We start from the raw sequence: 15,872 nt of genomic DNA, 5'->3' as shown, positions 1-15,872 counted from the left end.
CCTTGTTGTAAACTCTGTTATCAACCTTCTCTCTACTTTTCCTTTCTTACCCTTTCTCCTTCTTTTTCCAGAGTTGACCCACGTAGAACACAGCACAGCCAAATACGCACTCTGTAGTGCATTGGCTCCTATTGCGAGGTGCTGCTAAGCCATCCCTGCAGATGGGAGCTGTGTGCTGGGCTTCTGCTCCCTTTCACCTGCACCTCAGCTCCTGCTGTGCTGGAGACTTTCCAGATGTGAAGGCTGTTAAGGTCTCCACCCAGCTGCCTTTTAGAGGTGCCTCTTCCTCCTGTATCTCTAGGGCAGGCCCTAGGAACGCTCACCTTTGAAATCAGGCCTGGGATATGGTGAGAACTGGTATCTGCATACACCTCTGTCCCTTATCTGTCCCTTCCATCTCATCCAGGTATCTTAAAACCTTTAAGCCATCACCCGTGAAAAAAGGATGGAACAGAAAACCTGAAAGATAAAAAAACACTTCACTTAAAAAACAAAAACAAAACAAACAAACAAACAAAAACCAAAAAATGAACAGCTTTTGAAATGACAATACTAAAGCACAGACTTTAGGAAATAAATATGCTTCCAGGCTGAGATTTTTATAAGTCAGCCTTAAAAACCTTGCTAATAGTGCCATGGTTGCCAAGCTATAAACTTCTAAGACCAAAAGTTAATAACAAAGGCACTGTCACTAATAGACATTTAACTGCAATGACACTAGTAGGTGATACAGCAATAACAAAATAATGGTCCCTTGCAAATAAAGGAAGGATGATGCCTTTCCATGATAGCTCTGCACCACACTGAGCGCAATCACTTTCCAGGGTTTTATGAGGAGCAGGCAGCAACTCACCAGTCATTATGTCTGGGTTTGTCTACCAAGGCTGCAAAGGATTCAGGTACATCTGAAAACCCTGAGAAAACTGGACTTTCTCAACAACAGCCTTGCATCATGGACTGGTGTATTGGCCAGGCTGCCTGTACAGCTCGCCCCAGCAGCATGCCCTCACTGTCCTGTCAGCCCAGGCATGGGGAGCGTGGAGGCACAGAGATGGGATCCCTGTGCCACACAGACCTTGCATGACCCACATCAGCCTCTTCCAGGCTCTTCTTGCAAATGACACAGCACCGCACAATCTACCCCTGTAGGTCTCCCATAGATGATTCCTCCCAGTCTGGCACAGTGCCTTTATATCATCCTGGAGATGGATTGAAGAAGAGAGCTTCCAGGAAAACAGACTTTCCAGAGTTAAGTCAGGAGGAGAGAGCAAGATAAGAACAACCCTATGCTGATCTATCTTGCAATAACATGCCTGGCCCAAACAGCAACCCACATGTATACTGAATGCATATTCACAAGACGGAAAGGCTGCAAAAAGATCTGCATCTTTCAAGCTTGGTGGAACCTGAGAACAACAAAAACGTCTGCTGTGGCTGCCTCCTTCGCCCCAAAGTGTAACCATTATCACAGGCAACTTTGCTTTCGCTGTTAGCAAATGAGGTTGGTCCTATGGTTTGCTGCAACTGGATCCTGGTGTTAGAGCTCTTGTGGGAGCATGACCTCACAAGAAAATAACATGTCTGAAGTGGAGACTTGTGAAGCAGTGACTTATATTTACTTTTTCTGAATGCTTGTACATATTGTTAAAATGTGGTCACAAGAGTTGGCGGAAGGCAATACCAATAGGAATATAAACATAGCTTTTAGATAGCTGTTCTAAGATATACACCTAATAGCCACAAAGTGTTTTGCAACTTTCTCCTCTGGTCCTAAACAGATACCCACTGACATCAGCAGGATGAGCTTGGGCCTTGTAAAACCCCACAGCCATGTACATACTTGGCTTTGCTTTTCCCTTTATCCCTCATCACTGTTACACTTGTGTTTTATCAGTAGCAATCACCCCAAGCTAGGCCATGGCCCTACTATATATTTTTCCCAACAGGGAGGAGTCTTTTGGTGATTCCAGGAGGAGATGAGTGTTAAGTAGCTTTTGGGGATGGCAGAGGAATCCCTGCTGGGTATTTAACCTACATTTGTTTTCAGCTTACAGGAGCATCTGGATCTAAGTCTGCAGTTAAAGATGAAAAGGAAGTAACTCCAGTAATTCAGTAGGATTTATCTGAATTACTGAAAGGGCTATAAGAGCAATCTTTGTAGTGTCTTTTCACTGAGACCACAAAGTCTTGAAAGAGGAAGGAGATTACTGGACAAGTCAGATTTCCTCACAGCTGAACAGCCTACCTTCCCCAGCCAGCAGCTCATTTTAATTGTACAAGATGTTCTCTGTTCTTTGCTCAGCATTGGGCTGACGAATTCAGCACCATGAGGGCAACGTTAGCCCCTGGCAGCCCTCAGCAGGTTGATGAGAGAAGCAAATACTGCAAAACAAGGAAACAAAGGCAAGCAGCAAGCTGCACAATGCATTTTTTGTCTGCACGTATGTGAAGTTCATTGTCAGAAGGCACCCTTTCCTCCACCCGCAGAAGCAGAAGGCTGGGACTGTGGATGTTACCGCCGTGGTTTTGAAGTGACTGGGGCTCCAGCACAGCCAGGCGGAGCACTGGATGTTCACAGGACAAAAGGGAAGGCCTCCTAAAGCCCAAGAAACTGGAGCAAGGCAGGGGAAAGAGAAACGCACCATTTGTCTTTAAAAAGCAACGACTGAGCAGCTGCATTTCCCTCGTCATCCCCAGTGCCGTGAACTGCTGTGGGAGCTGCTGCATTTTAAATTCAGTGCTGTTCTTGTAACCACAATTTGGTTAAACCTGCAGCAGCATTTTAAAATTCTGCTAAAGGATTTTGCCCAGAAATTCTCTGCTGAGGAGCATGTTTTCATACTCTGGTCCTGTCTGTGCTCTTAGTGTGAGTCTGCAGTTTCGCGTACAGAACATACAGCGAGGCATGTGTAGGCAGTGAAGCTGACAGCAGACACAGCAGTTGCTTGGGCGAATCAGGTAATTGCTGGACGAGTTACCCAAAAGCTGACCTTTCTTTCTTGACAAGGGCAAAACAGTCCTGGTATAAGGATTTTCAGATGTTACTGTAAAGACTTATTTCTGATAACCCAAGCAGTCAATATTTCCTCTTTAAGTACACATGCCCAGTTTATGCCTTGCAGATTTTTTGTTCATACTCCATTAAGGTGTAAACTTTCCAGGCTGCCTGTATAGCTCCTTAGCACTCAGCAGCTTAACGTTTTTATGGCAGCAGGAGCTTTGCTGCAATGGTCATTTCCTTCTCCCATCGCTTGGATTATTCCATCATCACTTTTTCACTGCCAGCTCCTTTCTCTTCGTGTTGATCACATCCCTGTGCTGGCTCTCATCTCTGTGATATCAGGCAGAAATAATTTCTCTTCGCTTGCAAGCTCTATTGGAGCCTATCCCTACCCTGCCCATAAACCTTCATTCACAGTCAGGAGGTTGATATTCCCTCTCCTCAGCCATAAGCAGTACCTCTGCTATTTTCTCCCCAGGCTTGGGAGGAACCGCTCATTAAAAGTTTGCAATGCTCTCTCCCTTGTCTTCCAGCCTTTGTTTTAAGAAGAATTTGTTTTGTACAGGGCAGACCAAAACCTTGCAGTTACTTTGTCTGACCTGCTTTTCACCATGTGCTTGCTTGTGCACTCTGTTTCTGGTTCTAGTTTTCATGTCTGAGTTGAAAACAAGGACTGTGATCTGGTGTGAGGAACAATACAGTGGGGATCCTAAGCCTGTGACAACCACCAGTGACTCATTGTGTTGGAGCGTGCTTGGGCAGAAGGAAAAGAAGGGAGGGGAAGGTACATGGAGTTTTAAAGCTCCTTTCCCTTCCTTCACACACTTTCTTTGATACACCTTGCACTGTCCCTACAGGGGAATGCTGTGCAAACCTCCCGGGCCTGTACCCAACCTCCAGCTACCATTTTGAGGGGTGTGCTCCAGTTTGCTTTCTCCAGGAATGCGAGATGCTACACAGGATGCTTTCAAATACTGCATTATGGGCTGAAGCCAAGGGAGTGCTTTTGAGTGGAAAACCCAAGTCAGCCTCAAAGAATTGGGAATTTGGTTGATATCCAAGTCCTTCTGTGCAGCTCTGCTTTTCGCATTGTCCTGCTCTCTCTTTCCCTCTGCGCTGAATTGAAAGTTAGGTTCTTGCTTTCCCCAAGCTTTTTGCTATTCTGCACAGTGCCGTGTTTTGCCATCAGATGCGTCCTCCCTCTGAGATTACCCACAAGAAGAGAAGCATCGCACACAGGAGAGAAAAGAGCGTTGTAAAGGACAGCTTACAAATGACTTCAGTGAGGCAGAGTGATGTGTCATTCTGGCAGAGAGCCCTTTAAAGAGGAAGCGTTGCTCTTAAATACATTCAGCTGGGGTTTCTGAGAACTCCTTTATACCCAGTCATTATCCATTTCACATTCTGGAAGTGGATGGTTATGTTTGCCTATGTGACGCAGATCTTAATAGTTTTCTGCGGTACTACATCATTTAGCTCTCTGCTAATGCAAAGCCAAGCTTGTAATTAACATTAAATGCTGAGAAATGGATGATATGATGAACATTCAGAACATAATGAGAACACAGAGATTTCAAACTTGGAAGCGGTAGTGGTCTTACAACATAACCAATGGTTTCAAATGCCCTGACAGAGCTGGGATTAACAATAGGATATAGTTACACTTGCAAACCCAATTGTTGCTCGTCTGGTAGAAGTGGCACTCTCGGGCTCCACTTCAACGGATAACAGCTCTGGCATCTTTTGTCATTTCATAATGGTGTCATGCTATTTATTCCACAGAAATCCCAGCTGAGCCATGAATTATACGCAGATCAGGCACACCACTGAAAATGCAGCTGTGTCTGGGGACGAGGCTTGCAAGGAACTGCTCTGCAAGGCCAATTCATGCACTATGGAGTAGGACAATGCAAGTCAACCAGAATAATTAATAATTAAATGATTTGTTAGGACAGTGGAAAAAAGGCCACCAGACTGGAGCCAGACATTGCAAAACCAGCAGCTGGTTCCTTCTGGACAATAAGACGGATAGACACAAAGCAATGTTTAAGAAAATAGCACAGTAGGATGGACCCTTTTGCCAAAATGCCTTCACCTGGCTCTGGACCTGGGTAGAAATGGAAATGCAAGGCAACATTCACTCATACAAAATAATATGAAGGCAATGAAGACAAGGGTAATTGCATGTTTCCTGTGTAATTCTTGTTTTGTTTCGTGTGGCTTTTTTTTTTTTTTGAGGGAAATGTTGTCTCTTGTAGGCTTGTATATCCAGTTAGGAAGAGACAATCCAAGTAGAAATAAAAGGTGAGCAGGAGAATGAGCTAAGGAATGAGAATAGGGGAGAAATAGGCAAGGAGAGAAGCGCAGAGTGAACCCAAGGTGAAGAGATTGAAAATGATTTACATAGATTTGACACAAAGAGCTGATCAACCCAAGGCAGAGAAAACTCAGCCTGTGCTGTGGAAAAATATGGCTGCGCTGTATCAGACTTTATCCTCACCCTGACAAAGAAGTTCCTCATCTGTATCAAGCAGATAACAACGAAAGTTCCTCTAAGAGTTCACATAGAATAGTGGCTTGGAAAATTCAGCACTGTGAATCCTGGAAGTGTGAAAATAGATAGAGGACTGACAGGTATTCGCTAGATTTATCTTGGAAAATTATGTGTGTTATGCAAATTCTACTAAAATTTGAAATTAACTCAACCCTGAAGGCTGGATCACAGAATGTGCATCCCTGGCAAGTGCACAGCTCTTCCTCACAAGTAGCCTTAACCTGTGGCTTACTGTGAAATGTTTTATTTTGCCCTTTCTGATAGAAGTATATTTTTAAACTGCCTTTAATGGAGCTTTTTTTTTGAATAGAAACTTTTCTACCAAAACAGGATGTTTGGCACTGAGCTTTTTACTTCATGTTCATCTCCCTTGGGCTTATTCTTTTGCTTTGTGTATTTTTAAGGTCTGTAGAATAGCTTACAGTTGAAACAGCAGGCAATTCCAACTTAGCCACAGTCACCTCCTTGACTAGATTAATCTCAGATTACACAGAGACAGGTTATCAAGGAGGAATTTTTCGCATACCTTTCAGTCAGTCCTTCTTTTCTCTCTGCTTTTATTTATTTATGTATTTTTGTGTGTAAAAATGCCACTGTCACAATCTTGTATGGTGGCAATTTCATTTCCTAGTTTTGTTCATCTCCCCTTATGCTCTTGGATCGAAAATCCACAAAGGAAAAATAAAAATATGTGAGTATAGTGGGATAGGATCAGCACTGGGCCTGCAGTAGAAATGAGGAAAGAGTAATCTCTATGAATACATCTTCATATGCACATTCTGCAATGGCATACATTAATTTTTAATCTATTAATTTTCTAAATTATTCATATTAGAGAAATAGAATGAAGAAAGGAAAAGGAATGACAGTTGGTACTTAAAATCTATGTTCCTGTGCATCTAATGTCTTTTTCCTCATTTTGTATGCTCTAATTCTCCTTCTCTCCACTCTGGTTCTCTTGCAGACACAGCTTTGAGTGGGAGTGAGTTAGCTGGCAGCAGCAAGGGTGCCCACACTGATGCTTCTGAGGCTGAACTTCACTGACATCCCAGTGCTGGTGTCAGGGTCAACTTCAGGAGTCTGTGCCCAATGGACCCCCATGCAGGGCTCCTTCTCTGCTTGCAATGGTTGTGGGTCCACACTGTGAATTAGACCAGGCATCTCTCCTGTTTAAAAAATAAAAATTATAGAATCATAGAATCAGAATTGCTTAGGTTGGAAGGGTCCATAGAGCCCATCCAGTTCCAGTACCCTTGCCATGGCCGAAGTTGCAACCTACTAGATCAGGCTGCATAGGGTCCCATCCAACTGGAAGCTTCTTTTTCCACAAAAGAAGCAAACATATATTACAGAATCACAGAATTGTAGGTGTTGGAAGGGACCTCTGGAGATCACCCAGTCCAACTCCCTCTCTAAACCAGGTTCCATAGATTAGGTTGCATATTTTGGGGTTCCTAGGTCTACAAAAGGACACATGCTATGATGTGGTAGTGGGAATAAAGTCTGAAGACAGAGTAGGGCTGCCTTGTGGCAGCATTGCTATTGAAGCCTCAGCCCGAGACCTTTCCCGCTTGATAAATGTGAAGCACCTGAGCTCTGAGGGATTTGAGCAGACTCCAAGTTGTGCAGCTTTCCTACATGCTCCTTGGTGGCTGGCTCATGGCTCAGATGCCTCCCCAGTAGAAATGATCATGGTCACCTCTTCATGTGTTACATGTGGACTGAGGAATTTGAGAATCAGTTTGGAAACAAGCCACAGTTTAGCTGAAAGTGCTTTCAGAATGGGTGTGACACATGGACAAGTCTCTGATTTGGAGAATCAGATGAAGTTTTTCTTTAACAACCCGTTGTTTTACTGGTATCAGTTGTGCACACGCCTGTGGATAACAGTGGGCAGACCTGGCCTCTGGCTTTTTTGGTCTGCTTCAGCTGTCATGTGAAAGCTGCTGTTACCTCAAGACACTCTACAAATAAAAAGCAGCTCATGAAATATGCCTGCAGATTTTCAGACCCACAGATGTATCTCTCTGAGTATTTGCGCCACACACAACACAATTGAGGCTGATCTTGATTGCACCTTTTTTGCATTACTGTCAAACAAACAATGAAAGAGCTCTCAGCAGCATCCTCCAAGGTATTGCTGTCTGTGTGTCATCTCCTCACTTGATTTCTTCAGATCGGCAAGACTGTACAAGCAATCCTCTGCAGTTGCTTTTGTTTTAAATTAAAGATGCTACAAGACTATTATGTCATGAGGCATCATGAAAAATACCCTTTCAGGAGATCAGATGGACACTTCCCCCCTGCAAGTGCACAGTGCTACAGCTCCATATACTGCTGATATTTGTGTAGGCACTGCATGAGGTCTTCGAGGGCAGGCAGGGATGTATTGCTTTGTTCTCTCACCTGCACTGAGTAAAGGCTGTTATCAGTGCTCAGTTTTGTTACACTTGGAAGGAAATTAATACAATGCATTACAAGTCTGCTAGATGATAAGAAAATGGTTATGTTCCTCTGTTTTAAATAGGAGTTGTTTTGTTATGTCTGTGTCAGGGCATGCAAAAGGGATGAATGTAGCCTGATAGGGAGTGTGTAACTGTGGGATTTAGGGGCCGTAATTCCAATGACCTTCTCTACCACTTCAACATAGTCTTTGGATAAACACCACTGAACAAATAGTACTGCTGGTGGCAAATTCAGGGCCACTTTTCTTCACTGGGACCTATCTGTCAAAGCAAGATCCGGCAAGCACTTCAGGTAGTATCTCTGGGGGTGAGACTTAAAGGAAACTGGCCTTCACAGCATCTATTCTTGGAAATGTATGGTTTTCTGCAGCATCTTTTCCTGAGATTGCTCGGAGTTCTCCCATGCACAGCCATGAAACCATGGGGAAAGTATGTGACATGATCAATTGCATGCATCGTCTTATAGTTTGCCTCTGAGGCATGAACTGAAGGTACGACCTGGCTGGAGTCCTGTGTTCTCCTATTCATACTGGAGGAAAAAGTGTAGGATTACTGCTTTGGTACATCTACTGTTGTATGGCAAATGGGGCTATGTGTAAATTCACACCACAACCAGTACCACAGAAAAAGGGAAAAACTAAGAACACCTAACTACAAATCCAGAGATAAGAACAGTCATAGGAGTGAGGTAATGATGTGGGTAGGTAATTCTGCTTCAGCTGTGGGGTGTTCCAGATAGCATAGAGTCCTAACTCTGCACATAGCCCTGGTTAGAGTGAGTGGCACAGCTGACTTATCTGCAGGATTGCAGTCCATCTCCTGACACAGCAGCACCACTACTTCTGAGAGATCTCCAGCAGTCAGAGCCACATCTCCATCTTGGTGAGGTTACCTCCTCATCAGGAACAAGATGTTTTCTGACTATCTCGCAAAGGTCAGGTCAAATGCACAGAGTAAAAGTCCTCCTGGCTGTTGCTGAGAAGATCTGGAAGGAGTTTCATTTGGAAGAGATCTCCTGAAAGTCAAACATGGGCTGCATCTGGACAATTAGCTTGCTCAGTAAGACTACATCAGAGGTGGTTAGACAGGCTGCTCTTGGTACCCCAGCTTGAGGCGTTTGTCTGTGGGATGATGGCCTCTGAGAGGCACGAGTGAGCTGGCAATGATGGACTAGAATAGTGAAGGCTATCAGGATTTTTTTCCCCTGGATTTTCCACTCCTTTGGTTTTCTTTTGATAGGGTAAACTGTCTTGTCTCTGTTCTTTTATAGACAATGATAACAGATCCCCTTTAACAAGAAGATGGATGGATAGCTCATAATCTGGTTTTGAGACCTGACACTGTAAGCCAGAAAGAGCTAGTGGTTCTAATTTTTTATTTATTGCACTTCTGCAGACCCCATATAACTGCTGAAAGGGCAGACCATATTTCTTATCTTTAAGGTTTTCTCCACATTATGTTTTTATTCTTTCTGTTTTTCTGCAGTAACCTCTTCTGGCCATAAACCAGCAACAGTCTGGACACATTTAATCTAAGGAGATTGAGAGTGACCAGCCTTTCAGTGTGTGGTCTGTGCTTAATCTGAGCTGGCCTAAGTAAGAAAGTGAAATGAAAATACCTCTATATCTGTGGATTCCCCAGTGAGGAAATTTGGAAATTCTAAAAAGGTTTTATTTTATTCTTATTAATCAATGGCACAGTTATTAAACGTGGGCTGGCTTTCACGTTTTCCCTTTGCCCACTGCCTTTCTGCAGGAAATCATTAAAATTTTCTTGCCACCGAGATCAGAGGAAGTTCTTGCATTTGGCAATTGCAGAAGATTTTTGCTCTTTATAACATCTGCTCGTTATTTTGACTAAGGCCTTGAACAAACTCTAGCTTACTCTCTCTTCTACCTCATCTTTGCCAAAGGAAGTAAAGTTCACGATAGGTGACTTGAACATAATAGGTCCAAGTTTTGTAGAAGAAGCATCTAGAGATTTTCAGAGCCCTTGGCACAGGGGAGAGTGGCCTGCTTGTGCCTTTAGGCTAACCAGGGCACAGTGGCCCTCTGAGACAAACCAGGTGTGTCAGACTACCACAGCACTACGACAAGGGGAAAACTGAATGTTGCTGAGGTTGGGCTCCTGGCTTGTCTGCTTTGTTTACACTGTCTGATCCTGCTCAATAAAGGAGTTGATATCAGAGGGTATAAGCAATGCGGGCAAGACAGATGTGGGGCAAGTGTGAGAAAGACCCTTTGAGGTGGATTGTTTGGTCAACCGTATACCTGAGCTGATGGCAGCTGGCATGTTCTAGAGTCTTGCACCATGATGGTGGCCTTTAGGAGTGACCTTACCAAACTCTGCGTGCTGCCTTTATTTCCTGGGGCCTCTGTTCTGAGCACAATGGCAGGTAACAATGCTTTTGTGTTTGTAGGGTTTTCTACAATGGCAGATAAGTAATTATCTAAATTATTCTAAGGGAAACTAAGTATCTGACATAAGTAGATGAATCTTCTCATTTGGTTTGCTTCATCTCTAGCTGGACTGACTCCAATCTCCAATTGCAATTCCCCCTCTCCTTAAAAAAAATCAATACTCCACTAAATCATTGTCTTTTTCAACTCCAAACATGAACATTTTATTGCATGATAACATCTATCTCAAATCCAGGAAGTCATTCACCCTGGATGCCCATGAATTTCAGAGGCCAATTTTTGATGATGTAGAAAATGAGCGTAAATGAGTTACTTTATGTATTTTGCTCTAGGAGTTCTGAAAAATTCACTGTTTTCAATAAACTTGAAATAAATATTTTGTCAAATGTAGCAGGGAGAATACAGTAACATGACATAAACACACCTCCTACTCTCACTGGAAATACGACATGACAGTTTAATAGACTAGCATAAGATCTTTTCATATAACCAGTCAGTCTGGACTATATAGGAGCCACCTGTCTATATTTTAATTACATCTTATAATCTGGCACCAAAGCCAACATCATTGTGCGTCAGTAAGCAGCTCATTTTCCTGTGTTGTCAGACCTTATCTGTAGAAAGGAGGAAGTGGTGGAAAGTATGTGCTATGTACTGGCAAAAGATGCCAGAAAGCCGTGATGGGGACTTGTGGGAATGTTGCTGGCAGACTTCCATGCTCACAGTCCTGTATAGTTAAACTCCAAACAAACCAGGTTGAATGGGACTTTGGGCAACCTGGTCTATTGGAAGAGGTCCCTGCCCATAGCAGGCAGGTTGAAACTAGGTAATCTTTAATGTCCTTTCCAACCTAGGCCATGATATGATTCTATGCCACAGAGTGGGACAGAGGCTATCACAGAATGGGCAACCAGGGCACTAATGTAAATGCCAGAAGTTCATTCAGACATGCAAGCTTGAGTTGGATAGTCATCTGCCTCTGTGTGAGCACCATGTTAGAGCAGCGTGATCTGAGAATCAGTTTAAGTGATTCCCCTCAAAGATGGAAATGTACAGAAAGTGGAAGCAGGGTTGTGTATCCTGGGAGGAATACAGGGCTGTTGTCCGTGTGTATAGAGGTAGGATTATGAAAGCCAAGGTGCAGATGGAGCTGAACTTGGCAAGGGATGTGAAAAATAACAAGAAGGCTTTCTACAGGTACATAGGAAGGAGGAAACAGGCCAAGAGAGTGTTCCCCCTCTGATGAAAGGTAATGGGGAGCTGGCTTCCTCAGACGTTGAAAAAGCTGAGGTACTCAATGAGTGCTTTGCTTCAGTCTTCACGGTTGGTGAGGCTTCCCATGTCTGCCAGAACCATGAGCCTCTAGGTGAGGGTGTGAGGAGTGGTTTCTATCCCACTGTAGCAGTGGAACAAGTCTGAGTCCTCCTCATGAAATTGAACATGTATAAGTCCATGGGGCCAGATTATTTCCATCCTAGGGTTCTGAAAGAGATGGCTGATATGGTTGCCGAGCCACTCTCCATCATATTTGAAAAATCATGGCTGTCTGGTGAAGTCCCTGGTGACTGGAAAAAGGAAAACTTTACTCCCATTTTTAAGAAAAGGAGAAAGGAAGACCCAGGGAACTACAGACCGGGGAGCCTTACTTCTGTGCCTGGGAAAATCATGGAGCAGATCCTCCTAGAAGCTATGTTAAGGCAGATCGTGCCTGACCAATCTGGTGGCCTTCTATGATGGAGTGACAGCATCAGTGGATGGGGGAAGGGCAGTGGATGTCATCTACCCGGACTTCTGCAAAACCTTTGACATGGTCCCTCACCACATCTTTCTCTCTAAATTGAAGAAGTGTGGATTTTAAGGATGGAGTGTTCAGTGGATTAGGAATTGGCTGGCTGGATGCAAGCAAAGGGTTGTGATCAGTGGTTCTATGTCAGGGTAGAGGCTGGTCACAAGCGGTGTCCCTCAGCAGTCAGTCTTGGGACTGGTGCTCTTCAACATCTTCATCAATGACATAGACAATTGCATCGAGTGCACCCTCAGCAAGTTCGCAGATGACACCAAGCTGAGCAGTGCAGTCGATACATTGGAAGGGAGGAAAGCCATCCAGAGGGACCTGGACAGGCTGAAGAAGTGGGCCCATGAAAACCTAATGAGTTTCAATAAGACCAAGTGCAACGTGCTGCACTTGGGTTGTGGCAATCCCATATTTATACAGACTGGAGGAAGACTTCCTTGAGAGCAGCCCTGTGGAGAAGGACTTGGGGGTCCTGGTGGACGAGAAGCTGGACATGAGCCAGCAGTGTGCGCTTGCAGCTCGGGAGGCCACCTGTGTTCTGGGCTGCATTAAAAAAAGGGTGGCCAGCAGGGAGAGGGAGGTGATTGTCCTCCTCTACTCGGCTCTTGTGAGGCCCCATCCGGAGTACTGCATCCAGGCCTGGGGCCCAGCACAGGAAGGATGTGGAGCTCTTGGAATGGATCCAGAGGAGGGCCACTAAGATTATTAGAGGGCTGGAGCACCTGTCCTACTAGGAAAGGTTGAGAGAACTGGGATTGTTTAACTTGGAGAAGAGAGGACTCCGGGGAGACCTCATTGTAGCCTTCCAGTACTTGAAGGGAACATACAGACAAGAGAGGGAACGGCTGAGGGTGGATTGTGATAGGACAAGGGGGAATGGTTTTAAAATGAGGCAGGGGAGGTTTAGGTTGGATATTAGGAGGAAGTTTTTCATACAGAGGGTGGTGACGCACTGGAACGGGTTGCCCAAGGAGGTTGTGGATGCCCCATCCCTGGAGGCATTCAAGGCCAGGATGGATGTGGCGCTGGGCAGCCTGGTCTGCTGGTTGGTGACACTGCACATAGCAGGGGGGTTGAAACTGTATGGTCATTGTGGTCCTTTTCAACCCAGGCCATTCTATGATTCTATGATTCTAAGTCTGTGACAACGAAAGGTTTAAGCTTAGGCTATGTATTTGGACAGCACTGACTGCTGCTGGCTTTAGTCTAACGGCCCAGTGAGAGTCTGAATGAAGTGCCCTTCCTATAAGCTATGTGACATGCCAGGACAATGGCTTATTTGCATTTTTATCCATTTCTTTACTTACAGATGAAAACCATATTGAGTCAAACTATTAAGCTTTTGTTCAGTGGTGTTGTCTCTACTTGACTTGAGGGAAGCTTTGCCAGAATAAATCCTGAATGAAAAAGGAAGAATGGCTTCATATTTTGATGGAATGTTTTAACTGACATTTTAAGTTAAAGCACATTTGCAAGAGGACTATGAGCATAAGAAAGTTTTTGTGGTAAACACTGCAATTATGGTTTCAAACAAAATTGCAGAATTGGAGCCATGTGTGCAACATCAGATGATCATATCCCCTGATGGAAGCCTTCATATAGGCTCTGACTAGTAGTGTGGGTGAGATTAGTAATAATTTGAGTAATCTTTTTGTGGAGTTTCTGTACTTCCTACAGATATTTCAGCTGGACTTTTAGCTGTGGTGTCTTGCAGTTCTGAATAATGATTTTACGTGCATAAACTTGAAACAAGTATGAGATGACTTTTTCATTTTCTTCACCCATTACGATGCATCCAGTATAATTAAAACTGGTCAGGGCACACGGCCTCCTTTCATAAAATGTCCTGTGCAAATATCTTAAGAAAATAAAGACATAATGAAGGCACTATTATTTTCTCTTCACATCATTTGAAAATGCTACAGAGACAGAATGGGGGAATATTTACCAAATAAGAAGGAAAAGAGAAAGTTCTGGGTAGGTCCCAAGTGGGTTTCTTTTTCAAATGGAACTAACTTATCAGCGCATTAACATAGAAAGAGAGAGCAAAGGTGGGATCATGGGGCAGCCCTGCCTCTGGGCATTTCTCCAATTAGAACTGCCACAGTGCATCTTTGGGCTACATCTGCAGCAGTAGGGTGGAGGATGTGGCACTGGCAAAGACAGCCTGAAAAGGTGAGAGGAAAGCCTGAGCCAACCACAGACACTCCGATGGCTCACTTGGTAGGACCACTTCAGGGCTCTAGGCTTCCTACTTGTGCTGCTCACAGAGACTGCCACAAACTGGCACGTGTGTTGCTTTCACCTCCTGTTTTCCATCAGATGCTTAAGATCTTTGAAAGAGGAATGTGTTTCTTCTCTGTTACATGAGTGCAGTGTCTCATTGTTACGCTGTGGTTCTCATAAGTCCTTACAAATCCAAATGCAATACAAGTAAATCTTCCTACTGCTGTGCATGAGAACTCCAGTACAGAATCTCAGGTCAAAAAGGTAAAGGTTAGATGTGGGCCACTTAAACAACATCTTAGACATCAGAAAATATCTAGAGAAATGAAGGCTGCTGCATCCCTGAGAGAAAGCTTTGTCCCTTCCCATCTTCCTTGAGTCCTGGAGGGGAAGGGGATGGGACAGGATGGGACTCTGAAAAGACCACAGGAAAGGGTTCAGTGAAAATGAGCAAACATCATTAAAATTATTGAGTAAAAACGTACAGAGCTGTCCTGGCTGAGAGAGACATTTTTCGCACTGTAATAGCCACACAGCTCCTTATGTGGAAAAAGGAAGGTCATTTACTTCACAGGAAAAAAAAAAAAAGGCTATGAGATCATTTATAATATTACTCACAACCATTATCTATCCCAAATCATTCTTATGCCTTGTCTGATATTGGCTGCCTTGCAGTCCTTTGAGTCTCTCTTAACATAAAACTCCTTCTTATTCTTTAATGGCATACCAGCTGAAATATTTAAAGCATCTGCAGACAAATGTACCTAATTGTATCCTAGATGCATGAAGGCTCCTGGGAACGCTAACTGCTGCCACAGTCACATTTACTTACCCTCGGGGAGTCTGTTGTTTCAGTAAAAACCCTGTCAAATACAGGTTGGTTAATAAGAAAATGCTTTTCCACAAACAGAGTGTATTTGGGCTCACATCCTGTACTGACTCATTCCTTCACCTGATAAAAGCTTCCTGACCTCTCTCGCAACCCACGGCTCACTAGACTCCACTTTGAGGGCTTTGCTGCCCAATGGCTGCAGGATCTGGCATACCAGGTCTTTCCTCTTTGCCTGAGGAAAGGTGGGCCCTGGATTGTGCTCTGCTTGCCAGAGACCTTCACCTTCCCAGCTAGCCTCAAGTGCATGCTCACACCCATGTGCAGAAAGGAGGAACTAAACTTGTTCAGGGAGGTTAGGCAAGGGAAGAAAACAGATTCTGCTCTGCCTTGTGCCATGCAGGTTCTTCTTTGGTTTATGCTAGAGTTTGTTATCCCAGCCCACATGTGTGGGGCAATGTGTTTTTGTGTGTCAGCCTTACAGAAATCACAGGTTTCCAGCCTTGAGATCTAGCAAACACCTTGAACAGTTTCTTCTCTGTGTGTGGTTTTCATCAGCTATACTAACAATTGCAGAATGAT

This window comes from Meleagris gallopavo, chromosome 2 (genome assembly GCF_000146605.3).
Source record: "Meleagris gallopavo isolate NT-WF06-2002-E0010 breed Aviagen turkey brand Nicholas breeding stock chromosome 2, Turkey_5.1, whole genome shotgun sequence".
Taxonomy (NCBI): domain Eukaryota; kingdom Metazoa; phylum Chordata; class Aves; order Galliformes; family Phasianidae; genus Meleagris; species Meleagris gallopavo.
Note: the sequence above shows the minus strand (reverse complement) of the source record.